The sequence below is a fragment of the Rattus norvegicus genome, chromosome 15 (genome assembly GCF_021556685.1).
Source record: "Rattus norvegicus strain SHRSP/BbbUtx chromosome 15, alternate assembly SHRSP_T2T, whole genome shotgun sequence".
NCBI lineage: Eukaryota > Metazoa > Chordata > Mammalia > Rodentia > Muridae > Rattus > Rattus norvegicus.
Genome location: NC_141548.1, coordinates 30214418 through 30242098, shown reverse-complemented (window position 1 = coordinate 30242098; position 27681 = coordinate 30214418). Strand labels below are relative to the sequence as shown.

Here is a 27681-nt window from a genome sequence, read left to right as displayed (position 1 = left end):
AATGGCCTCCATCACCTACTAAAGTCATGGAGACCCCACAACCTCCGCTGTACTAAACCAGACAATCCCTAGCTGAATTCTAAGTATTTGTCCTTATCCCATGCATGCTCATTAAGAGAGTCATTATATTGTTCATTATAGAATGAGTCAGTCATTCTCTTTTATCAAGTTGTAAAAGCTTTGAAAACATTCTATTTAAAGTTATTTAAACTATGTGTAATAGTGTTATATATACTGTTTAATAATAATACATGGTTGAGTTCTTTTTTCATATTTTATAGTTATTTTCTTGAAGATCTTCAGATGTCTGTCTAGAAAATCTCAAAGCAGTGACAAGTAAAGTTAAATGAATGAAAAGATAACTCAAAAGAATGAACTGGAAGATTCAATAGCTTCAATATACCCTAAAGTTTTCTGTAAATTTAATAAAATTACACTATAATGCTAAGGAGCATTTTTTGATGTATTGGAGACCAGCCCACTGTGGGTGCCACCATTTTGTGGGAAAGTGACCAGGTCTATGTAAGGAAGCTAATGAAGAATGAGTCTGTGAGTGAGTTAGCAACAGACTTTCTCCACGGTTTCTATTTGAATCTCCTGTTTGAGTTCCTGCCTTGATTACCACCAACGATGAACTATGACCTGGAAGCAAAAGCACAATACATTCTTTCACCCTCTAGGTTGCATTTTTTCATAGCAGCGATAAGAATGCTGGAGCATCCACCTTTCTGTGCCTCCTATAGCTTACATGGCTTGATCTTCTGGCTGTTGCTGCAGTTTGATTTCTCTTCACTAACCCTGACCCCATCCACAGCAGTACTACCTGGATGCCTGCCTTTGATTTCCACTCCGTTTCTCCTTACAATTTCTTGCCCTTTCACCACTGATTAGAAACAGAGAAATAGCTGTTTCACAGATGGTTGTCATTGCAGCATCCAGGAGCCCTGTAAACACTCCCATGACCTCTGAGAAGATGGGTGCTCTGCAGAACAATGGAGCAGCTTTCCCTCACCTCTTCATTTCCTGAGCCAGATCCTTAGGTGCCCTGAATGCTGACAGCCAGACTCACAGCAAACCTGGGTGCACAGAAGCCCCAGCAGAGAGCACAGCAGCTGTCTTTGCAGTGTGGCTTAAATGATCACATTGATTCAAACCTCCTGTCAGCCTCTCTATTAGTTCTAGAATGGACATCTATGCCTCAGAACAAAGCATGTATTGAACAATAAAGATAAAAACCAAAGTCCTTAACCTCATAGGCCAAAGCTTACATGAAGTTAAAATTCTACAAATATAAATAAAAAAATGATATTAACCCTGGCAGACATTCTGTGGTGGCTTCCTGATGTCTTGTGACTGGTTAGGCACTCACCCACCCAGCTGAAGTTTTGTGTACAGGCTGCAGGTGTGTGGGGAGCACTGTGGATTCATAGCACAGAAATAAGTGCCTGAGTCTGTGGTCTGGGAGGAAGAAATGTGCAAAGAGCTGCTTCGTTCCTTAACCACTGTCGTGGATGTCAGTCTTCCACTCTGCTTTGTCCCAGAAGGATTGTTCAACAGGCTGACCAGGCTTCCCCCAGGACGTTGGAAAAACCACTGCAGCTCAGTTGCTGTGGTGGAAAATTTGCACTGCAGCTCTGCGTTCTCTCCCTCCTGCAGAACCAAGGACACAGGACTCTGCTGCACTTGCTGCCCTTTCACCCCTGATTAGAAACAGAGAAAGAGACACTGATGACTGTCATTGCAGTGCCCACAGAGCCTTGAACATGTCCTCTGAGAAGGTGGGAGCTCTGCAGGACTCCTAAGCTTCACCCCCACCCCTCCATGTGCTGAGCCAGATCCTCTCAGGTGCCCTGAATGCTGACAGCCAGACTCACAGCAAACCTGGGTGCACAGAAGCCCCAGCAGAGAGCGCAGCAGCCTCTTCATGGTGCTTGTGTGGCTGCTGGAGACAGAAGCAAGTAACCAACCCCTGGGCTGTGGTGACAGTGGGGATGGTGAAGTGACCCCTCCTCCTGAGACTCATCAGCTCCACCCAGGAACCCTAAGAGGCCATACCCTGTGTTGTTTCCTCCCTGACTTCAGAGTCTGAAGCTCCTCACAAGCCAGACCTGCCTAGAATCTGGGTGGAGAACAGTGAGGGAAGGGTACATTTTGAGATGACCCTGGGGTTCTATGTACTTAGGAAACCAGGAGCAGGGGAGGACCGGCACATCAAAGAGAACATGCTTCAGCCGCACAGTAGCCTGGAAACTCAGAGAAACAACAACCAGGGAACAGGTGCGTGCTCTCCCGAAAGACCATGAACTGCTGCCTGAAAGATGGGTCAGCAGATAATGGTGCCTGCTGTCCTGGTAGGACCTTAGTTCCCTTCCTAACATCTGCACCAGGTGCCTCACAGCTGCCTGTAACTCCAGCTCCAGGGATTCTGATGCTCTCATCTGTCTTCCTCAGAACCTCTGCATGGGTTGACATTGGCATAGACTCACTAACAAACCTTACAAAAACCAGTCTTCACTGTGAAATAATTTAAATGAAATCACTGCAGTAGGGAGAGAGAGAGAGAGAGAGAGAGAGAGAGAGAGAGAGAGAGAGAGAGAGAGGGGGGGGGGGAGGAAGAAAGAAAGGAAGGAAGAAAGGAAGAAAAAAAAGAAAGAAAGAAAATAGAGATATAGCATAAGTGTAATGGTTTCCTAGCTTTGGAATGCATTTTAAAATGTGGGACACTCCTGTAATAGTCAAGATGTGTTCTAAATGCTGCAGAAAATGGTGACTGTGTATGAAGGAAGAACACTGGGGAAACTAATGCAGGAGTGTGCAGTCTAGAGTGACAGGGGCAGGGTGGGGCAGCAGCCCTGGTGTGCTGGTGCACATGGTGACTGCAGGAAACCATGGGCTTGCATTCATAACAACACAGGAGTGCATTTTAAAGTTTCACCATAATGACGGTTACTTGAGAAATGAAACCAGTAAGAACACACATACACACACACACACACACACACACACACACACACACACACACACAATCTCCTCAAAACTAGCTCACAGTAAACATTATGACATCTAAGCCTGTAGTTGTCTCATACAGTATTAAAACAATTAATTACCTCTAGTTTGATCAGAATTCATTAATGTAATTTTGTACAATTTTTACTCTTCGGTGAAAATGTTCCTCAAGAATCAGATATCTTTTTCTAACAAAACACAAGTAAATGGCAGCTCAGATTTATCCCATAGGAATGAAGCACTTCCCAAGATTGCACTTTCTCTGCTTGTTGCTTTCAGGGACCATGCCAACCCCCCTGAAAGTGCCTGAGGCTGGGACCCTGGTCTCCTACTCCGCAAGGCTCAGGTTGTGTCCACCTCAGCACTTGTGACTCAGGGCAGAGGAGCACCCAGCTCCCTTGGTCCCATTCTCAGGGGATCCTCATTTGGTGAGATGTTCACCCTTCCTGCACTGAACCTGAAAGCTCCCCATGCCTGAGACAAACAGAATTCCTGTGTGAGCTTCAGGTGACCCAGATGAGAGTGTCACACATGCAGGGAAGGACCCTGAGGGACAAGGGATGAGCAGCTGCTGAACATTCACGGGTGCAGCCATCATGGTGGGGCGCCCCTGGGCTCTGCCCCCTCCTACAGCATCAGTGCTGTGTGGGGAACTCAGCCACAGGAGGGTCTCTGTTCAGACTAAAGCCACACACTGTTCTTTCTGTGAAGAACACCTACTGAGGCAGTGACACTCACAGGGTTCTCTGAGCTTTCGTGTACACAACAAGGTCACCAAGGTGAGCAGAAAGCAGCTCACTCCTTCCTGAGAGATTTCCAGGAAGTAAATAGAGTTCGATGAGGTACACAGAGGTTGCTCTGAGCTGAAGGAGCTTTAGAAACCTTCATCCTAATAACACTGAAGAAACAACTAAGAAGAGACATTTTCTTTTCCTTGGCCTGCCTCTACCCTCTGTGTAAGGTAGAGCAAATGTTCTGTCGGAACATTTACTGAAAGTGGAAGAGGTTTTAAAAAATAATTATTCAGTAATTTCATACACGAACATAATACACTCATGACCACCACCTCCCAACACCTCCTACAACTCGTTCCAGAACCCACTATTATCCCATTCACCCTCCCAAAGCCAGGAAACTAAAATGGGGTAGTAAGACAAGAATGAGTTGGTAAGAAAATAGGGTAGTAAGCACAGGTAGTATAAAGCTAAATATGCCATGGGGAGAGGTGAGTTAAGATGAGAGGGGATGGCAGGGCAGGGCAGAGATGGGAGGTTTCCTTGAGTTGACTGTAATCTATGGCAAAACCGTTCATTTTGCAGAGAGGAGTGTCCTCAAGAGGCTCAACTGAGAACTGAGAAGTTCCCAACTGCTGTGGACTTTCCTCTGTTCCTGCTGCCTTCCCAGGGTGAATAAGGAGGATTGGTAATCATCCACATGGAAAGGGTAATGTGTGTCTAACTGTAAGGCTTATAGGTTTTAAAAAGAAGAATATAAAGTTATGAAATGAAATGGGAGAAAAATATTATACAGTGATAAAATCACAGCTTCTTTACTCATTTCAAACAAAAGCCAGGAACACAGAATTCAGACACTGAGGAGTTACTAGATTTCTAGAATATGTCATCAAAATGCGGAGAAAGATGTGTGATTTATGCAGCTAGGAATATTGCACATGTGTTTCCATATGAATAAGTGAATTTAGAAGTATATATTCAAATAAACATTGTGAAAGTACATTTAAAATAACAAGTCCAGCACAGACAATCTTCAGTTTGGTGAACTCTAAGTCCCATCAACAAATGGTAAAGTGATGAGAGCCTTAGTTACCTGTGTAGTGCCTTCCTTTCTTATGAATTCAACATAACTTAGGATTGCCACCTGCCATACTGTAAGTCCTGCCTACAGGAGGAAACTATGCAGAGCATGGACACCAGTGGGCAGTGGTTATGAGAATCGACTTCCTGTTCCAGTACCACAATTCTCAGTCTAGCAAGGGTTAATCTCCCTCTCCCTCCCCCTCTTCTTCTCCTGCCTGCCTCCCCCAGTGTGTGTGTGTGTGTGCGCGCGTGTGTGCGTGATCAATCAAAATGAGGGCATTGAGAACCTTAACAGGTCCATTCTGTGAGGCAATTTTTGCAAAGGCAGCTCACTAAGGACAAATCCTCCTTAGACAGGTCAGAGAGCACAAAGTGTCGAAGCAGTGAACAGTGAGAGCAGAAAAGCATATTAGAAGCAGTTAGGGAGGGGGGAGAGATACAGGTTCCAACACCAGACACTGTCTGGAAATAAACCACTTTGATTTGAGTTAAGGAACCAGGAAGCAAATACTCATAATGTAAAACAGCATTGGCTAAAAGCTGAGAAATGATGTTGGCAGCATCTACAATGGAGAGACTGTGGACTCAGCCATGCAACCGAGCCAGATCCAAAATATGTTTATGGCCACTTCCTCATCACCTGGTGGGTGAAATTGTAATTGAGGGGCATTTGGTGAAGAACAGTCTTCAAATTGTTGTACTTTTTAAACACAGTTTAAAACTCAAGACTATGCCACGTGACCACCCCACTGGCACTTCTTATACCTGGAGTCTATCTGGATAAGGGACTCTGGAGCACAACTGGGACTGGACATCTCATAGTCATTTACTCTGCATTCGGGTCAGTTGTCATCGCTGTAGTGGCCTCATCTGCTTCAAAATGAAAGTTCTTTGATGAGGGCTGAAAACTACATTTGTCTCTGTGTGTAATTATAAATATTTTGAATACAGTTAGGAGCTACACTGATTTAGGAAAGCGGCTGGAGTGGGTTCTCCTTTAGCGTCTATGACATTCTCAGCCATGGGGACTTTACTAGGTTTAGAGTTTTAGGCTGAAGTTCCCTCCTACTGAACGTGCCTTAAGTTCAGTAAGGCATATGTTAGCTTCTCCCAATGTAGAAGTGCTGCTATTACACCCCTGTGGATATCCTGACACGTTGGTCATTGTTTTCTTTCAGAGACTTTACATTTTGGTATGATTATTCATTGCTTTTCTCCAGTGGAGTCTTACAGAACATCTCTGCACACTGTGAGAACTCACCTCAGGGAGGAGTCTTCAGGGCAGTTCTAGTTATATATTCCTCCAAGCCCTATGTCTGAAGTACATGGTGCCCTAAACAAAATGGTCTTACCTTCATGTTCTATGAGGCAATCAATGGCAGTGGTAATAGTCAATTTTATTTGGAAGAAACTCTAGAAATCCTCTGACCAACAACTTTAAAGGAGGGTTCCCTTGCCTGACACTGGGATTTTTTATTACACTTAGCACTCATTCCAGTCTTGACAAGCTCTCACCTGAGAGACTCTGTTCTATGCTGGGCCATTAGTAAGAGTTTTTGGAGTAGAAACACAATTTGACATTCCATTTTTCTCCATAAACTGTAAGATAACATTCACTTCTTTATGTACAGAAAACTGAGTCTTTCTTTTTTTTTTTTATTATTAACTTGAGTATTTCTTATATACATTTCGAGTGTTATTCCCTTTCCCAGTTTCCGGGCAAACATCCCCCTCCCCCCTCCCCTTTCTTATCGGTGTTCCCCTCCCCACCCTCCCCCCATTGTCCCCCTCCCCCCAACAGTCTAGTTCACTGGGGGTTCAGTGTTAGCAGGACCCAGGGCTTCCCCTTCCACTGGTGCTCTTACTAGGATATTCATTGCTACCTATGAGGTCAGAGTCCAGGGTCAGTCCATGTATAGTCTTTAGGTAGTGGCTTAGTCCCTGGAAGCTCTAGTTGCTTGGCATTGTTGTACATATGGGGTCTCGAGCCCCTTCAAGCTCTTCCAGTTCTTTCTCTGATTCCTTCAACGGGGGTCCTATTCTCAGTTCAGTGGTTTGCTGCTGGTATTCGCCTCTGTATTTGCTGTATTCTGGCTGTGTCTCTCAGGAGCGATCTACATCCGGCTCCTGTCGGTCTGCACTTCTTTGCTTCATCAATCTTGTCTAATTGGGTGGCTGTACATGTATGGGCCACATGTGGGGCAGGCTCTGAATGGGTGTTCCTTCAGTCTCTGTTTTAATCTTTGCCTCTCTCCTCTCTGCCAAGGGTATTCTTGTTCCCCTTTTAAAGAAGGAGTGAACCATTCACATTTTGATCATCTGTCTTGAGTTTCATTTGTTCTAGGCATTTAGGGTAATTCAAGCATTTGGGCTAATAGCCACTTATCAGTGAGTGCATACCATGTATGTCTTTCTGTGTTTGGGTTAGCTCACTCAGGATGATATTTTCCAGTTCCAGCCATTTGCCTACGAATTTCATAAAGTCGTTGTTTTTGATAGCTGAGTAATATTCCATTGTGTAGATGTACCACATTTTCTGTATCCATTCCTCTGTTTAAGGGCATCTGGGTTCTTTCCAGCTTCTGGCTATTATAAATAAGGCTGCAATGAACATAGTGGAGCACATGTCTTTTTTATATTTTGGGGCATCTTTTGGGTATATGCCCAAGAGAGGTATAGCTGGATCCTCAGGCAGTTCAATGTCCAATTTTCTGAGGATCCTCCAGACTGATTTCCAGAATGGTTGTACCAGTTAGCAATCCCACCAACAATGGAGGAGTGTTCCTCTTTCTCCACATCCTCGCCAGCATCTGTTGTCCCCTGAGTTTTTGATCTTAGCCATTCTCACTGGTGTGAGGTGAAATCTCAGGGTTGAAACTGAGTCTTTCTTAACACACATTACAGTTTGTTTTTTTATTTTTTAAATTTCAGGTCTTTCTTTCTTTAGAAAGAGATAAACATGAATACCAGAGCATTTGAGTTTAAACTAATATTTTGTTTAGAGAATTGAGAAGATTCAAAACCTTTCTCTCCTTTCCCATATTATCAAAGAACCCAAATCCCAGGTGAGTGGCTACACCACATTATCAGGATTTAGTCAAAGTGCAATGGAGGAAGAGAGTGGTCATTAATGGGGAGAGTTTTCTCGATACACAAGCTCCCTCCTTCACAAGATGTAGAACTGGGAAGGGAGGGAAGGAGCTCCCTCTCCGGGCATCATCTTGAAAGCTCCACCAGCTGTATTTCATGAGCACATTCACTAAGTGAAGACTGTCACGGAGTATGGTGGTTTGAATGAGAATGGCCCCAATAGGCTCAAATATCTGAATGTTTTGTTCTTAGCTGGTAGACTGTTTAGGAAGGATCATGAGGTGAGATCTTGTCAGGAGAAACATGTCATTGGTGGTGATCTTAGAAATCTCAAAGCCAAAACCAGGCCCAGTTCTCCCTCTCTCTGCCCCTTGCTTGTAATATGATGTAAGCCCTTAGCTACTGCTCCAGGGCCATGACTGCCTGCCTGCCTGCCTGCCTGACTGACTGATTGACTGCTACACTCCCCATCATAATGGTCACCCTCTGATACTGTGATTAAACCCTCAATTAAATGCCCTTTTTGTAAATTGTCTTGATTGTGGTGTCTCTTCACAACAAAAGACAAGAACTGAGACAGGAATAAGGAGGGAATCTTTGAAAGATGTACCTAGGAGAGGAAAAATGTACATAACTTATGGAGTGAGACTGAAGCAGATTTTGAAAGCTAGAGTTTATGTTCTTCATTTGTCATAAATTCATGGGGTAATAACAGACGATCGTTGGAAAACTTAAATCACTCAATTTTGTAAGACAGCCAGGTAGAGCTAAGTTCCATGGTAGGGTGTCCCTGGAGGTATTTTCTGGGAGAGGGCTGGCGCTATTTCTGGGGATCAAAACCTGGGTTCTTACTAGCACTGACATCCATCCTATCTTGTCAAAATAACCACAAATACCTACATTTCTAGCAATTTGACCTGTGATTTGTAGGTATTTTTTAAGCAGCTAGGAAAACAATCACTTAGCCAAAGCACATAGCCTCCCTCCCCCGGCCTTCCCTCTCCTCAGCCTTCCTGCACCGTTGGTTCATGTGCAGCTTCCCCTGCCGTCTCCCTCACTGTGTCTCCACAGCACAGTAGTACAGGGCAGAGTCTGACAGCTGTGCTGAGGGCTTCTGCAGACGGAAGGAGGGGCTGCTCTTATGGAGAGCGGCGTGGAACCCTTCGTGCTCGGTCCTCTTGCTGTCTGTGGAGCTCCTCAGGAGTAGCCGAGGGGCTTCATTGAGATATTGCACATACCAGAACAGGGAAATATCTGAATAAGCAGTCTGAAAGGTACAGTTCAGCACCACAGGTGACCCCTCTGTGAGACTGACCAGGCCTTCTGTCTGAGTCACTGAGTCTCCATTGCTCCTCCCTGAAAATAAATAATAAAAAAATGAATGAATAAGTACATAAATGCATAAATACAGAGGAATTACTTTTTTATCTGAGAAGGAACACTAAAGACTTCTAGAGTTGTAAGAAACGGACATTATTAACCCTTAGAGTTAAATATAACTTACGGAGCATTAGGAGGAGCACGAGAACAGAGCAGGTGTCAGGAAGCATGTTCATAGAAGAAATGACACTTGGTCCTTGAGGGCACCAAAGTCACAGGGCAAGTCCTCTGCAGGATCTCCTCAAACTCCTCATTCAGAGACAAGGACCTCTGTCTGCACAGTGAGTCTGTCCTTTTAAACAACCATGTGAATGAGATGTTAACCACATCTGAAGCGGCAGCGCCCTCTGCTGATTTCCCTTCAACCTGTGCCACAGAGGTCTACACAGCACATTGTAAAGAAACTTGGAAGCTCCACAAAGGAGGCAGGTCTCCAGTCCCCAGTGGATGCCTGAAATCACTAGTGCTACTGAACTATTTGTATCCTACGGTATTTAGTGTGGTGAGCATATATAAAAGAATATACACATTCAAATGCACCTCTGATAAAATTTATCTACCTTTTCTCATTTTATTCGTTCTTAGAGAATGTTATGCAATGAAGCTTGATTGTATTTATCTGTTCTTTCCAGTCTAACCCAGTTCTGTGTCCCCACCCCCTTTCTTTTTTTAAATTTTATATTTCTTGAATATTTTATTATTTACATTTCAAATGTTATCCCCCTTTCCCCTTCTCCATACTTCCCCCTGGCCCCGCTTCTGTGAAGATGCTCCCACGCTTCCAGGACTAGACTGAGGCTAGTATACACAGGCAGTAAGCTCCAGAGACTACAATTACATCTGGCGAATAAGAGATACTTTTATAAACATGACTTCATAATAGAAGTCCTGAAGAGACTAGACACAAGGGACATGGCTCAACAAAATAAAGAATCAATATACAGCAAACTCACAACCAAGAATCAACCTAAATGGAGCAAATTTTAAAGCATTTCCACCAAAATCAGGAACCATACAAAGTTGTCCATTTAATCAATTTAGTGATTGAAATCTTAGCTAGAGTTATAAGACAATTAAAGATCAAGAAGACACAAATAAGGAAGGAAGAAGTCAAGTATCTTTACTTGACAATTATATGATTTTTATATGTTAAAGACTCCCCTAGGAACTCCTACAGCTGATAACACTTTCAGCAAAGCAGCAAGAGAGAAAAGAAACATGTATAACTCAGTAGTCTTCCATATAGTAAAAACAAACACATTAAGAAAGAAATCATGGAAACAACACAATAGTCTCAAAAATATAGAAATATCTTGTATAAACTCTACCAATGTAAATGAAAAATGTATATAGTAGCAATTTTAAACACAGAAGAAACAGAAGAAATCAGAGAGGATACCCCATGCTTATTGGTTGGCAGGATTAATATAGTGAAAGTGGCCATCCTAACAAAAAGCAATAGACAGATACAATGCAATCTGCATCAAAATTCCAACAGAAGTCTTCACACAAGTAGAAAAATACTTCAGCTTCATATGACACACCAAAAACACAGATGGCTAAAACAATCAAGAACAATAAAAGAACTGCTTGTGATATCACAATCCTGGATTTTGAGTTGTTCTACAAAATTATTGTCAGAAAAAGAGCATGGTATTGGCATTAAAACAGACATGTTGATCAAGGGAATATAATTAAAGACCAGACATAAGTCCATAAAACTCAAGTATAAATAGAACAAGGACATGAATAGATGTAAAGATCTTCTGAATCTAACAGAGAAATGTGGAATAGTCTTGAAATCATTGGTACAGGAAAAAACTTCTGATCAGGACATCAATAGCACAGTTGCTAAAAACAATAATTGATAAGTGGAACTTCATGAAACTGAAAAGATTGTGTATAGGCCATGATTTGAACAATATGGGACTTTATGGAAGGAGAAATTATCACTATCAATTATGCATATGATATAGGACTGTCATAGTCAGAGTTTCTATTCCTGCAAACACATTATGCACAAGAAGCAAATTGGGGAGGAAAGGGTTTATTCAGCTTACACTTCCACATTGCTGTTCATCACCAAAGGAAGTCAGGACAGAACTCAAGCAGGTCAGGAAGCAGGAGCTGATGCAGAGGCCATGGATGAATGCTGCTTACTGGCTTGTTCCCTTGGCTTGCTCAGCCTGCTTTCTTATACAACACAGCCCAGGGATGGCACCACCCAGAATGGGCCCTCCCACCCTTGATCACTAATTGAGAAAATGCTTTACAGCTAGATCTCATGGAGGCATTTCCTCATTTCCTCAAGGGAGGCTCCTTTCTCTGTGATAACTCCAGCTTGTGTCAAGTTGACACACAAAACCAGCTAGTACAAGGAATTATATCTAATATAATTAAATAAAAAATAAAAAGACTGCTCATCAGGAAAAGAAACAACCTAAGTAAAACTGGGAATGATCTAAACAGAATGTTCTCAAAATATAAAACACAAATGGCTGAAAAATATTCAAAGAAAATTTCAACATCTTTAGACCTCAGGAAAAATGTGAATTAAAACCTCTATGAGATTTCACCTTACATCAGTAATAAGGACCAAAATCAATAAAATAAATACCTTATGTGAGTGAAAATGTAGTGTAAAGGGAACACTTATCCACTGCTGGAGAGAGTGCTAACTTTGACAGCCACTATGGAACCAAGTGCGATGTTCTTCAGGAAGACAGAACTAGATGCATTTCAATACTCAACTACCCCACATTGGGCACATCCTCATAGGACTCTGTCCTACTACAGAAACACTTGTTTTCTGCTCTTCAATTCATAATAACTAGAAATTGGGAGCAGCCTAGATCCCAGGATAGGTAATGAAGATGTGGTACATATACACAATGAAATATCACTCAGTATTGAGCTATGAAATTTACAAGTAAATGGTTGAAACTAGAAAAAAATCATCCTGAGTCATGTTACCCAGACCCCCAAAACAAATATAGTGTGTATTTGCTTAAATGTGGATATTAGCTTTTAAGTCTTCAATAGACTTCCTACAATCTTTACTCCTACAGAAGTTCAGAATAAGATAGTGATTAGGGTAGAGGGATTATTTTTCCTGAGTAGAGGAAAAATAGAATAGATAGTAAAAGAGACAGAGTGAGTATGGAACAGGAGGACTAAACAGGAAGTAGGAGGGGTGAGAGGATAAGGGAGGGGACAGAGGAAGAGAAACTAAGCTCCAACTGAGACGTCATATGGAACCTGCTACAGAGGAAGCTTCTTAATAAATACATTCATCTGTGTGTGCGTGTGCATGTGTAAATGGAATCTAAATGAAATTATCAAATAACAGGGAGACAAAGAACCAAGTAGACATCACTTACCAACAAGTGAATCCACCAGTTCCAAGAATGGGTATCATCTGAGTTGTTAGCCAAAGGTGCCCCATGGAAATATTTAAAAAAACTCAAGCGATTTCCTAGTTTTCAAGGCTATTGGTTTCTCTCCACAAACTGATGGTAACACAGTGTTGTTGAAGACAATACATACATATCCCATTAAAAATGGCAATGTCAGGCTGTTGCCTAACTAGAGTTTTCAGCCCTGTGGATTAATAATGTTCATGGTATAGGAAAGGACTCTGAACACTGTCAGAGGAGAGAGGTAAACACAAACACAGCTCTAAACACTTTGACCTACAATGTTGACCTGCCTAAATGGTACACTAGTGCAATAATGGCACAAATGATACTGGACTACCTCTGAATGGAACTAAGGCCCACTCCATGAGGAGGAACCTGTGCCTCATTCTTCTGTGGTGGACAAAAACCTCAAACTAGATAGGGCATAGACCCTGGGAAAACCACATATTGTTCTCCTAAAGCATGTATCAATATACTGACTTCTAATGACTTCTGCTATAGCCTGAGATCATTGTCTTGTTTGGAAATAAGTAGGGAAGCATCCTCTGTAGTAGATGGAAACAAACAGAGAAACCTACTAGTCCATGACTGGAAAATGCACAGAAATGAGAGATTCTGAAACTTCCAGTGCTAAATAGAATGTTTTCATTGAACTTCTTCCCTCAAGTAATTTTATAGAAGAAAAGCAGAAAGATTGTAAGATCCAGTGGACATGGAAGGCAATAAGGAAATAATGCCTTTTAGAACCATTAAGAGTGATTTACATGTGAACTCAGTAATAACGGCAACCTACACAAGGCCTGCACAGATCAAATACAGATAGAGTTTCGTTTACAACAGGAGGAAATGGGCATGATGCTCAGGCCTAAACAAGAAGTCTCCAATTGACAATGTCAGAAAAACAAAAAACAAAAAAACTTAGTTTTCTCCAACAGAGTTCGACTGTGTACATAAACCACACTTGAAGGCAACCTCATGTCCAGAAGTAGATGGCAAACTCATATAAATTCAAAGTATTTTCAGAAATATTTTCTCCTCTCAGGATGTTCTGTCTGGGCATTGTTTACCATATTTGTCATTTTCTTGTACATGATGGTTTTGAAATTTGTGTTTTTATGGATTTTTGTGCACATGTCTCTGCATGTGTTTGTGCTTCTCATGCATCTTATTTGGTTGTGTTTTTTTCTGGTTGTTTCTTTTGTTCCATTCTGATATGTTTATTTGCTTGCTTGTTTTCTAAGAATAGAGGGAGGGTGTAGAGTTCTATATGTGGGGAGGTGAGGAGGTACTGGTAGGAGATGACGGAAGCAAAGCTCTGGTCAGGATAGATTACATGAAAACCATATATCTTCAATAAAAAACAGAATAACAGTTGTTCAGTCTGTGTCTTGCTTGCTCCAAGTACCCATGTTACACAGATTGGAGCTCTTGTTTCTTGTTGGTAGACAGATTGGACCATGTCCTTTCCAGACCCAACATACATAACTGAAAATGGTGGATTTAACAAGAGGTGATGGTTCCTGCAGGAGTGAGGTGGAGACAGAAGCCTAATCCCTGGCTGGAGGATACCTCCTGGTTCTAGGCAATGTCAGAGGCCCAAGATGAGGAAGGGTTCACTTTTTGGATTGAGCCCCCTTGAATAACCACTGTGGTCTGTGATTCCACAGGACTCCATGCTGCTGTTGGAGGTTCATGCTGCTGTCCGAGGCTGCAAAAAAGCCTGAGAAACATGAGGACTTATACAGTCTGTACTACTGTCTGATGCCTTGGTGAAGTTCTCGGGCTTTGCTCCCTCGTGGAGCCATGTTGAGGTGAGCAGTATATGTAAACCACCGGAGACCACGCTGAGGTTCCTCGACTATGCAGTCACTGAGGGCCATGAGCTGGTCACTGGTCCTGATATACCCAAGGTCAGTGCTATGTCTTCACCTATGTTACCACCTAAGCCGGTGCTGCCTGAAGCCATGTTATTGCCCAAGACTACGGGAGGAGTTGGCCCCTCCCCTTAGTGGCAGTCACACAGAGGCACTAGCTATGGATGATGGAGAGCTGGCCCACAGCACTGCAGTATGGGAGGGTAAGGAATGGGAAAACTAACTCCAGACACCTCATAGTTCTCTTCAGATGATGGTTTTTGGCATGGATGCAGGAGGAGGAAGATTCTTTCTCTTTTTGGGGTATTGCCACTAGGAATTTGTCGATGCTTTGGTGATGATATGGACCATACAAAAGGGACATTTCCCCCCTTTTATGTGGGAGGAGGTCAAGAGGAGAAGGCATGGCTATGAGAAGATTGAGAGGTGAGCATGGTCAGGGCACATTCTGTGAGATTCCCAAAGAATAAACTAAAATTAATAATAATAATAAAAGTTCATTTTATATCTTGTCTAGAAAACATCTAAAATGGCTATCTGTAGTCCTCTAGCTCATTTGTTTATGAGACAAACTCTTTCAAGTCAAGGCTAATCAGGAATGGAACTAGGACAAAGCTCTATTGGATCAGTTAGGAAGCCTGTTCTGGGTACCACATTTCTGGACCATGATTCCATGTTTAGATCTAACCTAATTCAATAGCCATATCCTACCAAGAATCTATGGTTACGGTGGTTGCTAATTGTGAACTCTCTGAGATGACTGAATCAATAATTCTTACTGCAAAGGCTATTACTCTAGTAACACCACTTGTAGCTATGCTCACAGAAATCTTACTGGCAATTAGGAATTGTTTATTGTCTAGGAAGCTCAGAAAAGTCTGTATTTTAAAGGCATGTAGTTGCAATAGGGATGGAAGCTGTCTGAATCACAAGGGGGTCAGTCAATCTGTGAAGCTCCAGAAAAAAAAGGTTTCAGCCAATCCATCGCCATTGTAGCCACTCAGCTGCAGTTGTAAAGGGAAAACAGCAATGGACAGACAATACGTGAATGCCTAAGGCTGGATGGTTTCCAGTTCCTTACAGAAAGTGGCAAGGCAGGAGTTGTCAACTGTGCAATATAATCTGCCAACCCTTGGGGAAAATCAGTTGTTAAGATTACATTTAATTATTTAATTAAATAATTTGTCCAATATTGTATGTTATTGGGGAGGTTTTCACTTTTTATTTTGAAAGCACTGTTTTAATGAGGTTTTGCATGTGTATACTTAAATATATATATAGATATACTACTTATAGATATATAATATATTATATGAAAATATATTATTATATGACATATAAACATTTTGGTAGATCCATTGCTAAAAGCAGGACTGTGATAAAAGTTGCAAATAAGGTCTCTGTAATTTATAATTTAACTTTTGGCTTTGATTCTTTCTAAAGCAAAATATTTTTTATAATACATAATTAAATGTATTATATTTTTAAAATGTAAAAACAATAGAAATGATGTCTTGATTTAATAATAAGATTTGTTTGTCTTGCCTTTTGATGACTTAATTTATTATATCTTCAGGAATTAGTACTCTTATTAACTTCATGTTGAGCAGATTAGCTGGAAGAGTTGTTGGTGCTCTCTAAACAGAGGATGGAAACAGTTGCTCTCAGTTCTCATTTTGGGAAATGACCCAAATGACTCAGGACTACTTAAGAGGGGTTTATATTTTATTTTATGACAGTAGCACAAGAATTTGATAAAATGCAGTGTATATTTTAGTCACTGATGTTTTTGAGCATTTAATATTCTACAAATCATTATCATTCAGTCTGAATTTAACTATGCTCTTCTGAAGTGAGATTTTTATTTTTCCTAATGCATTCTCTATAATTGGTGGAGATCTGATGAAGCCACAGCTGTGCAAAGCCTCCTGCAGAGTCTTCCCCTGGCAGGGGTTGCAGTCTCACACACAGCTGCAGTTTGTGGCAAGGCTGCAGGCTCACTGGGAGCACTGTGCCTGCCCTGCACAGAGGTAGGTGCCTGAGTCCTCCACCTGGGCATTGCTGATGTACAGGGTGCTGTAGCGCTCCTTAGAACTGAATGTTGAGTTTAACCTCCCACTCTCCTTTGTTCCTGGAACCAGGTAAAACAGATTGATGAGGCTGCCCCTAGGATTCTGTCGGAACCACTGCACAGTTGTAGTGGTGATAGAAAAATTGCATCTCAGAACAGAACTGCTTCCCTCATGAAGACTCAAGGCTGAAGGACTCTGCTCAACCCCATCTCCTCTCACCCCTGTTGGAAACAGAAAAAGAAATCAGAATTAAAGAGAGGTATCCACCCATATCAATCAAATACCCCATGAAACACCCATGAGGAAGAATGCACAGGAGATTTTCATCTACTTTCTCCCCCTCCACCACCGACATTTCTGGAGAATCCCTAATAGGAACTTAGCACAACTCACAGCAAATCTGCACCCACAGGATCCCCAGCACAGCTCCCAGGTTCCTCTCCATGGCCCCTGTCCACTTGCTGGGATGTCTTCTCTCCAGCTCTGAGGGGGTCAGTCTTGTGCCCAGACAACTTGTGCTCACAGACTACAGGTTCTCTCTGAGTCACTGAGCTCCCTCATTCATCTGAACAAGGAGCTCCACCCACCTGCACCTCATGACTCTGCACTGTTATTGCTCCAGGACTGTGGAGGACATTGATGTAGAGCCCAGGACACTAGATTTCGAATGTAAGGTGTAATATAAGGAGTTTGGGGGAAATGCATGAGGAAGGGGAATGCATTAATGAAGAATGCCAGTGGGGAACCTAATGGCTCAGTGTGTAAAGCGGAGCCTTGCAGAACCCAGCGAGACTGTTTGACCTTTTGTTGTCTGAGTTTTTTCCAGACACTATGATCTGGCCATTGTCTCCTCCATCACGCCCACGATCTTTCCCCCATCCTCAGCCACCTAACTCTATGGCCTTCCTTTTTCTCTCTTTAGAAAGCAAACAAACAGGGGACCAAGTAAAAACCCCTTAAAACAGAATTAAAATAAAAACAGCAAGAAAGACAAACACACACACACACACACACACACACACACACAAACATAAAAACACAAGGCATGTAACCCTAAAATAGAGATGAAAGACCAGTATGACAAGAAAAAGAAAAGAAGGAAGGAAGGAAGGAAGGAAGGAAGGAAGGAAGGAAGGAAGGAAGGAAAGAAGGAAGGAGGGGAGGGAGGGAGGGAGGAAGGAAGGAAGGAAGGAAGGAGAGCGCAAATTAAGAAATGTGACACAAGGACACCACTGGATTCATTCCATATTGGTCTTCTAATGCTGAGCGTAGGGCCCACCCTTAAGTGTGATTATTGTACCCAATTAGAGAAGCCCTGATCGGACTCTTAAATTACACAATGTAACAAATCAGCGTGCAATGTGCTACACAAAATGAAAATAATTTCTTGCGATTAAAATATTCTTATGCGTAGAAAATGTTTCCAACACAGTTTTAAGAAAAACAAGGCATGTCTGTGTTTTCACCCTGATTTGTTTTCTAGCTCTTGGCTTCTTTTGCTGTGCTCATTAGGAAAACACAACTGATTCAGAACAGGCTACAGACGACTGGTCAGATTAAGTAAGGCCCACTCCCTTCTAGTTTTTCATACATTAAATTGACCAACTTTCTGTTCTAGAAGTAGCTATTTTTCGTTCTAATTTAGAATGTACATTAAATTTATTACATATGATATAAAAGATATTGCACTAATGTCTCGTTCTTTGATTTTATGAAATTTTAGGTGTAAAACTAAAAAACAGAAAGCAGTGGAGATTTTTTTCTCTTGTGCGCCCAACCTCATAATAGAGGAGTTTCTATTTTGTTTAAATCTGTTCAGAGATTTGTCCTTTAAACAGGCTCTAGTTATCTCTGCTTTCATACAGAATGACCCAGTGCTAATGGCTGTAGTGCTAGGTAGCTACACTTCATCATCCCCACTACTTGCTTTCTGAGTGGATGTCCTTATGTCCTTATGTCACTTCTCAGTGCTTCAAACCTCAGGGAAACTTAAGAAAAAGTAATTTCTAGGAACCCTGCAGTGCCCCCTAGTGAACTCACACAACCAACAAAGTCACTTCAGGCCATCCTCACAAGCCTCATTACATCAGCCCTTTGCTTCCTGGTGAAGGAAATGCAGAAGTCAGAGGACAAGGGTGTCTAGATGGAGAACTCAATAGAAGATATAAAAATGGCTAAAAGATATCTGAAATTTTTTCATCAGCCTTAGCAACCAGGGCAATGCAATTTAAACAACTTTGAACTTTCACCTCACTCAAGTAAAAACATACAAAGTAAAACAACTGACAGGAATTTCTAGTGGTAGCTATGGGGAAAGGAACCCACATTCATTGCTGGAGGAGATGAAGCTGCTCTGGATATTAGTGTGAAAAATCTTCAAAAATTTAAAGATAACTATACCACACGACCTACCAATGCCACCTTTTGGTTAATGTCCAAAGAATGCTACCTCCCACTCCAGATACGTGCTTAGCTATGTTCAATTCTGTTCTATTCACAGTATGTTGGGAATGGAAACACCCTAATGTGCTTCAACTACTGAGCATAATGAAAATGTGGTATCTATATGTAATGGGATGTTCTTCAAAGTAAAGAAAAATGGCATCATACACTTTGCAGGAAGATCGATGGAATTAGAAATGATTATAATGAATGACTTGACCAAGACTTGGAAAGACAATGGCCACATATTCTGCCACTGAATTCCTAACTCCATAGGAAATGGTAGAGGTTCCTAGCTCCAAATTTTCAAATAAAGTATATAACCTGGTGTAACCACAGAGACCAGAAAGGTACAAGGGAGCATGTGTTTGGGGAGAAGCACTAGAGTAAGGAAGACCAGGACAAGCAAAATTTAATGGGAGAAATAGGAAAAACAAAGTCAGGGTAGGGTAGTTGGGAAAGAAAAGGATGTCAACACAGAAGGAGAAGGAGAAAGATGAAATAACAATAACCATGCCTTTAAAAAGAAACATAAGGATCTCGGGACTGAACTGAACTGATCCAACATCTCCCTGCACTCAAATCCCTTGGGGGAGATTGCTGAACACCCAGAAGTGCAGACAATCCTGAGACCGCACGACAGACCGCCACTTCTGCCCACATCTGCACACATCTCTGGCCCAAGATGAAACTGCATAGCGCCTCTGAATACAGGAGTATAGGATCAGTCAGCAGCAGAAACCTGCTGGTGTTGGGAGCGATGCCCTTGAAGCCTTCCATTATTGATGTTATTATTATGGTTAGATTTAAGTATGACTGGGTTTATGGAAAATCCCCAGCCAGCTGCTGAAGACTAATACAGATCTGGAGGTCAAGATGAATAATAATATGATAAAATTCTCTTGCTGACAAGTACATCTGACGTCAAGACGCCCAATGTGATGACCTGTAACCTTTCTGAAAAACCAACATCCTGCTGACTAATATGACAAACCTGTGAACTTTCTGACATTCTATCAACATCAGCCCATTCCCTGACCATACGAATATTGTGTCCTTGGCCTGTGTAAATGTGTCACACTTCCCCTGTCCCTCTGTTACCCTTGTTATGGTATAAATTCAGCCTTGCGATAAATAAAATTGTCACCTTGATCAGACTCTTGTCTTGGCGTCCTTCTTTGTGTCTCTTGTCCCCTATTCTCTTCCGGGTACCCAGCACCCTCATTGATAGGCTGGGTCGAGCCTGCGCCCAGAACTGAACTGAACTGGTCACACAGCTCCCCTCACCCAAACCCTGTGGGGGGGGAGCTGGACCCTAAGAAGTGCAGACACTCCTGAGAATTCAGAGTAGGCTACTCTCTGCCCACATTCCCGATCCAAGAGGAAATCATCTAGTCTGTTCCCAGGTACCATTGAAAGAAAACAGGTCTACAGGAGTGCTGACACACAGGACTACAGGAAGGTCAAGCCACTGTCAGAGACAGCAAGACAAGCTAACACCAGAGACAACCTGATGGCGAGAGGCAAGCCCAGGAACCTAAGCAACAGAAACCAAGACTACTTGGCAACGTCAGAGTACATTTCTCCCATCAAAGCAAATACTGGATATCCAAACAAACTGGAAAAGCAAGATTTAGGTATAAAATCACATTTTATGATGATGATGGAGGACTTTAAGAAGGATATAAATAACTCCCTTAAAGAAATACAAGACAACACAAGTAAACAAGTAGAAGCCCTTAAAGAGGAAACAGAAAGATCTCTTAAAGAATTACAGGAAAAAAACAACCAAACAGGAGAAGGAAATGAACAAAACCACCCAGGATTTAAAAATGGAAATAGAAACAATAAAGAAGCACAAAGGGAGACAACCCTGGAGATAGAAAACCTAAAGAAGGGATCAGGAGTCCTAGATGCAAGCATCACACACAAAATACAAGAGATAAGAGAGAGAATCTCAGGGGCAGAAGATACCATACAAAACATTGACATAACCGTCAAAGATAATGTAAAACATAAAAAGCTCCTAGCCTAAAACATCCAGAAAATACAGGACACAAAGACTAATAGGGATACAAGAGAGTGAAGATTCCCAATTTAAAGGTCCAGTAAATATAATTTGGTAACTAAGTAAAATTATCCATCCTATATAGATATACTTAGAGTTCTTTATCTAAATATATTTTTATCCTAAATAGCATTACCATGCTAAGACCTTCTTAGACCTAAATAATCATCTTAAATCCTAAACAACTTAAGCTTATAGTAAGACTATAACTATATAGTCTTCAGTCTCATCAGAGACATGAGGAATAAATTTTACCTGGGTAGGCAGGAACTCAGCTTCCAAATATTATACAAGTGGCTGAGACAAGCAGACTGGCTGGACAGTCCCTAGAATCGTCTCTACAATGTTGGAGTACCCATTTTCTGTCCCAGTATGTCTGACAGATGTTTTATGAAGCAGGGATTATGAAAGAGTTGCCTTCCCTGTAATGGCAGAGCTCGACAAGCCACTTCCCTGCATCCATTTTTTTTGGACAGATTTTAGTCTGTAGATAAGATTAGAACATTTTCTTTGTCCAGTGGCGAGCTTGCCACAAATTAAGTGTGCAGGGTATATGCAATCACATGTGTGTGTATGTATGTATGCATTTGCATGCTCATGTGTACATGTAGAGACTGGTGAAAAACCTTGTATATTGTTTCTCATATTCTGAAGAGGTAGGTGTGTGTGTGTGTGTGTGTGTGTGTGTGTGTGTCTGTGTCTGTGTCTGTGTCTGTGTCTGTGTCTGTGTCTGTGTAGCTTGTATTCCAATTGGGTCCACCAAAATTGTTTTGATGAGAGGGTCTGCCTGTAGCTTCTGGGAGTACACCCCCAGTTAATTCTGATTGGTAAATAAAGATGCCTGTAGCCAATAGCTGGGAAGGAGAGACATTGGTGTGGTTTAGGCTTCCTGGGCTTGGAACTACCAGGAGGAGGAAGGAGGATGACATGGAAGTTGCTATGGAGGGGTAATAATGTGAGGAGGGAGAAGCAGTGCCACCATATAAGGGACCAGGAGAACATGACCCAGAGGGCTGGTCAATTTGGTCAAAAGCAGTCAACATGGAACATAGAAATTAGTAAGTTGTAACTCAGAGTTATTGTTGGGAGGTAGATTCTAACAGCGTAGAGGATAGACAGTCATCCAGCTATTGTACTGCTTAAGGCATATTACAATCTAAAGGCTGTTTGTGTGACTTTCATTCGGGAACATAAACCACTGAGGTAGGTATTAACTCTGTGCTGGGATTAATATAATATAATATAATGTAATATAATATAATACTATGTATGTGCAGGAATATGTTTGTTTAGCTATCCATATGTGCATATTCGTGAGGAGCTCAGATGTCAATCTTGGATGTCATTTTTCTGAAGCTATCTACCTTGTATATTTTAGACAAGCTCTCTCACTGATACCTGCAGTTCATTATTGATGGTTGAGTATCAGGCTATAGGGATCTGTCTGTTCTTACCTCTCAGTACGGCCACCGTGCCCAACATTTATGTGTGCGCTGCAAATCATACTCAGGTGCTCATGGATACATGGCGTCTACTCACTTGCATTTCTCAAGCCAAGCAACAGCTTCAGAATTCTCTCTCACTTTTCATTTTTGCATTTTATTTACTCCTGAGTATTCACCCTCCAAGGCTGTGTTCATAGAAGTAAAATATCTTCTTGTACAATCATCACCGATAGAAGGAGAGGAAACTAAGGTTCTGTCCTGGAGCCAGCGAGCACTACTGTGCTAGCACTGCGACTCCTGTCTGCATTTCAGCAAGACATGGAGATGTTAGGATGAAAGAATCGATTTCTGATGTTCCCATGGTGAAATCATACACACCAGGGAGAAGACAGTGCATATAAAATATGCAAATGTATGCAAAATAAAGTCGCAGAAGGAATCATACTACAATTTTTCAAGTGGATTTGAAGAATTTAAGGTGACAACAAAAATAGAAGAACACATTTATAACTGTGAAGATTGCTTTGGAAAAAATACCAATGAGCTGGAATTCATTATTCTTCTCTTTTATTTTTAGTGGTTGTGAGAAATGACATAATTATGACAGATTTCTAAGAATTCCTGGTTCTGGTAAATTTTTATATTAACTAACAATGCAACAAATTCTTTCCGAAATGGAAGTACTTAAATATTATGACCAATTCTCATCAGTACATTTAGCATTGAGAGAAGAATATGCAAGGAATTCAGCATGAAAGACTGAGTAGAGAAGGCAAATTTCAGGACAAAAATTGAGGAGCGTTCCTTTCATTTCTGTATAGGCAAACACATAAAATGACAAATTAATGTCCACATTCTGGTATTTCACTATCAGCCATTTAGTCTAGTCACTCTCGAAATAATGTCCACTCAGAAAATAGTTCTCATGGACAATAACACTTGTCTCCTTTATTCTAAAGAATTATCATTGAACATTAGAAAATTTTGAAAATACACAAAGGACTTCTAAGACAAAGTCAGACAGTGGATATTTTAGGTAGAAATTAGTTGAGCAAAGACAGCTGGGACTGCTCAACTTCTCTCCTCACCAAGTCCAAAGAAATGCTTCCAAAATCTCAAGACTAGAAATCGTGAGTCTGAGAATCCCCTGAAATGGGTGTTTGTGTTCAGCTCCCCCTACAGATTCAGACACTGTGCGCTCAGAGCACAGAAGTACACAGCCGAGTCGCTCCAGTGCACAGAGGCTTTCCGCAGGTGGAAGGAAGAGTCACTCTTGTTGAATTCAGCCTCAAAGCCATTCACTCCTTGAACCACGGGGTCTCCTGAATAGTACTTGAGGAGCATCTTCAGCCCCTGCTGTGGGTACTGGACATACCAGAACAGTGAAGTTGTCCAAGGGTAGGAATAGTTGCATCTCAGCTGCAAAGGAGATTCTTCAGAGACAGTGACATGAGCATCAGGTTGAGTCACTGACTGAGCCTGGGCATCTCCTGGAAAGGAATATTAGATCAGTAAGTTCAGTGCAGTCTTCAGTGAGGACAGTCAGAATGCAGAGATGCAGAGACCACAAGGAAGCTGTACTCACTCAGGAGAAAGTTTATCCCCAGCACAGGGAGGAGCACCAGGAGCATGGTTGAGCCTTGGAACTCTCAGGAACAGGATAGGTAGGAATATAGCTGAGGAAAGCGAGGGCTTGAAAGCTCTTGTGAAGAAGGGTCTGCTGGAGAGGTCTCCCGATCAGACAAAAACTAATGCTGCAAACAGGAGCCTGGAAAGTTTTGAATATCTGATTCTTGTCCCTTTCCTTTGCTAAATACTCAGCCAGCTGCAAGAAGGATGAGGTGAGCAGGTGGAGATCTTCAAAGGAAGAAGGAACACTAGTGAGTGCAGCAGCGCCCTCTGGAGGCCACATGAGGAACCAAATGTCTTGAGGGTCCATAGCCTTCCTCCTGCTCTGCTCCTGTTTTAACGAAGCAAAACTTTCACAAAGCACACTGCTCCTTTCCTAATGTATGATGAGGCATTAGTTATAGCATCTCTTGGACCTGGATGTCTTGTTAATATTCCTTATGAAACCAGGTTATGAAATAAACTCCAGACTTCAGATGCAACTGTCTCAGACTGAGTGTGGATGACTAGCACAGCGATGATGGTGAGGCTTTATGGTAGAGCTATGGCCCTTGGTGGATGACCTGCAGCACAGAGACAATGAAAAACACTCGGAGTTAGATTGCCTCTGCTGTCAATGACAAGACAGGACTCTAGATGGGAAAGGCTGACCCCTAAAGCTAGAGGAAGTGCAACTGTGAGACCTCCATGACTGGTTAAAGTACTGTCCTCTGGGAAAGAAACAGGATTAAAAACGTTAGGTTTTTTTCTGGGCCAATGGAATGCAATGGCTCAGTGTTAATACATATGTTTTTGGACTTCAGGAACAAATGGAAATTCTTTCCAAGGGTCTTCTCTCATCTGTTCTTTCCTGTAGTGATTGCCTTTCCTGGGGAAAAGGGAGCTTTGTCAATGCCAGCAATTTGTGAGTGTTTAGTCTATAAACGAGTCTGTGTGGGGTGTGTGTGTGTGTGTGTGTGTGTGTGTGTGTGTGTGTGTGTGTTTCAGGTTTTTTTTTCAAATTCCCCCCAAACAAGGCAAAATCCACAAGAGTTAGACTGTTATCTAACAGTCATCTAAGAATTCAGACTTACAAATACTTGAAGAAGATGGAAGGAGATAGAGTCACATTGAAACGTGGTCAGAAAGAAGGAAACTCATCAAAAACAAAGGCCAGCAATTCATGCTGGCTTTCAGTTTACTTTGGCAATTTGCACAACCCAGCATGTATGTGTGCATGAGTATGATTGTGGTAGTTTGAATATGCTTGGCCCAGAGAGTGCCACCTTGCTGGAGTAGGTGTGGCCTTTTTGGAGGAAGTGTGCCTTCTAGCTACCTGGAAGCCAGTTTTCTCCTAGCAGCCTACAGACGAATATGTAGAACTCTAAGCTCCTTCATTGCCAAGCCTGCCTGGATGCTGCCATGCTCCCACCTCGATGATAATGAATTGAACCTGTGAACCTGTAAGCCAGCCCCAATTAAATATTCTTATAAGACTTGCCTTGGTCTTGGTGTCTCTTCACAGCGATGGAAACCCTAAATAAGACAGAAGTTGATCAACCAAAATGATTTAATTGAGACTTTAACAGGCCCATTCAGTGAGGCAATTTTGTGCTAAATACAGCACAAGAAGGACAGAATCCTCTCCAAACATATCATACTGCATATGTAAGGAGTTGAGATACCCATTCCAACACCAGACACTGTCTGGAAATAAACATGTGATTTTGAATTCAGGAGCCAAGGAGAAAATACTCAAAATGTAAACCAGCATTAGCTAAAGGCCATGGGTCACTTACATAAGTCCAACTCAATCACGCATCCTAGCCAGATCCAAAATACATTTATGGACACTTTATCATCACCTGGTAAACAAAATTTGTAATTGAGGAGTATTTGGTGAGTAACAGTCTTCAGAATCTTTTACTTTTAGAATACAATTTAAAATTCAAGACCATGGCCTTCACCCTTTCTCATAGTTCTCTGTACCCAGATCCCTTGGGAAAAGAGTTGGACTCTCAGAAGTGTGGACAATCCTGACAGCTCAAGTAACACCACCACTTCTGCGCATATTCCTGGCACTGGAAGAACCCGCCTGGAGCTGTCTGGGCACAGGAAGCCTGGAGCAGTCTGGGACAGGATCCTTCCAATTTCTGCCTGCTCCCTGAGCTGACCCTGTGACCCATCTCTCTGTACCCAGACCTGGAGTGCTGAGACACAGAATTACAGGAGGGTCAATCCACTGTCAGAGACAGCAAGACAAGCTAACACCAGAGAAACCTAGATGGCAAGAGGCAAGCACAGGAACCTAAGCAACAGAAACCAAGACTACTTTGTAACATCAGAACACAGTTCTCCCACCAAAGCAAATCCTGGATATCCCAACACACAGAAAAATAAGATTTGGATTTAAAATAGCATTTCATGATGATGATAGAGTACTTTGAGAAAGACATAAATAAGTCCCTTAAAGAAATATAGGACAACACAAGTAAACAAATAGAAGCCCTTAAAGAGGAAACACAAAAATCCCTTAAAGAATCACAGAAAAACACAACCAAACAGTTGAAGTAATTGAACAAAACAATTCAGGATCAAAAACTGTAAATAAAAACAATAAAGAAATAATAAAGGGAGACAATCCTGGAGATAGAAAAATTAGAAAAGAGATCAGGAGTCATAAACATAAGCATCACCAACAGATTACAAAATATAGAAGAGAGAATCTCAGGGGCAGGAGATACCATAGAAAACATTAACACAATTGTCAAAGAAAATGTGAAACGAAAAAGCTCCTAACCCAAAACATCCAGAAAATGGAGGACATAATGAGAAGATCAAACCTAAGGGTAACAGGTATAGAAGAGAGTGAAGATTCACAACTTAAGGGCCAGTAAATATCTTCAACTAAATTATAGAAAAAAACTTCCTTAACCCAAAGAAAGAGATGCCCATAAACATACAAGAAGCCTACAGAAATCCAAATAGATTGGACCAGAGAAGAAATTCCTCCTGTCACATAGTAGTCAAAACACCCAATGAACAAAACAACAACAAAAAGAATATTAAAAGCAGTAAAGGAAAAAGGTCAAGTAACATATAAAGGAAGACCTATCAAAATTACACAAGACTTCTCACCAGAGACTACAAAAGCCAGAAGATACTGGGCAGATGTCACACAGACACTAAAAGAACACAAATGCAGAGGTGGATGCTCGCAGCCAACCATTGAACTGAGAACGGGGTACCCATTGGAGGAGTTAGAAAAAGGATTGAGGGAACTGAAGGGGTTTGCAATCCCATAAGAACAACACCAACCAACCAGAGCTTCCAGGGACTAAACCACCATCCAAAGTGTACACATGGACAGAGCCATGGCTCCAGCTGCATATGTAGCAGACGATGGCCTTGTTGGACACCAATGAGAGGAGAAGCCCTTGGTCCTTCCAAGGATGGACCC

General features: G+C 41.8%; 1 long non-coding RNA gene across 5 annotated transcripts; it reads left to right on the top strand.

Moving 5' to 3' along the window:
* Positions 1–2080: 2080 nt before the first annotated feature.
* LOC148000938 (uncharacterized) lies at positions 2081–26874 on the top strand. 5 transcript variants are annotated; one of them, XR_015638755.1, is made up of 6 exons: positions 2081–2277; positions 4326–4449; positions 14380–14523; positions 14827–15012; positions 16484–16616; positions 16728–17786. It is a non-coding gene; the product is annotated as an uncharacterized LOC148000938 (long non-coding RNA). The 5 variants fall into 5 exon arrangements; XR_015638757.1 differs by having other exon boundaries at positions 14903–15012; positions 16728–17740; XR_015638756.1 differs by lacking the exon at positions 14827–15012 and having other exon boundaries at positions 16728–17740.
* Positions 26875–27681: the final 807 nt, after the last annotated feature.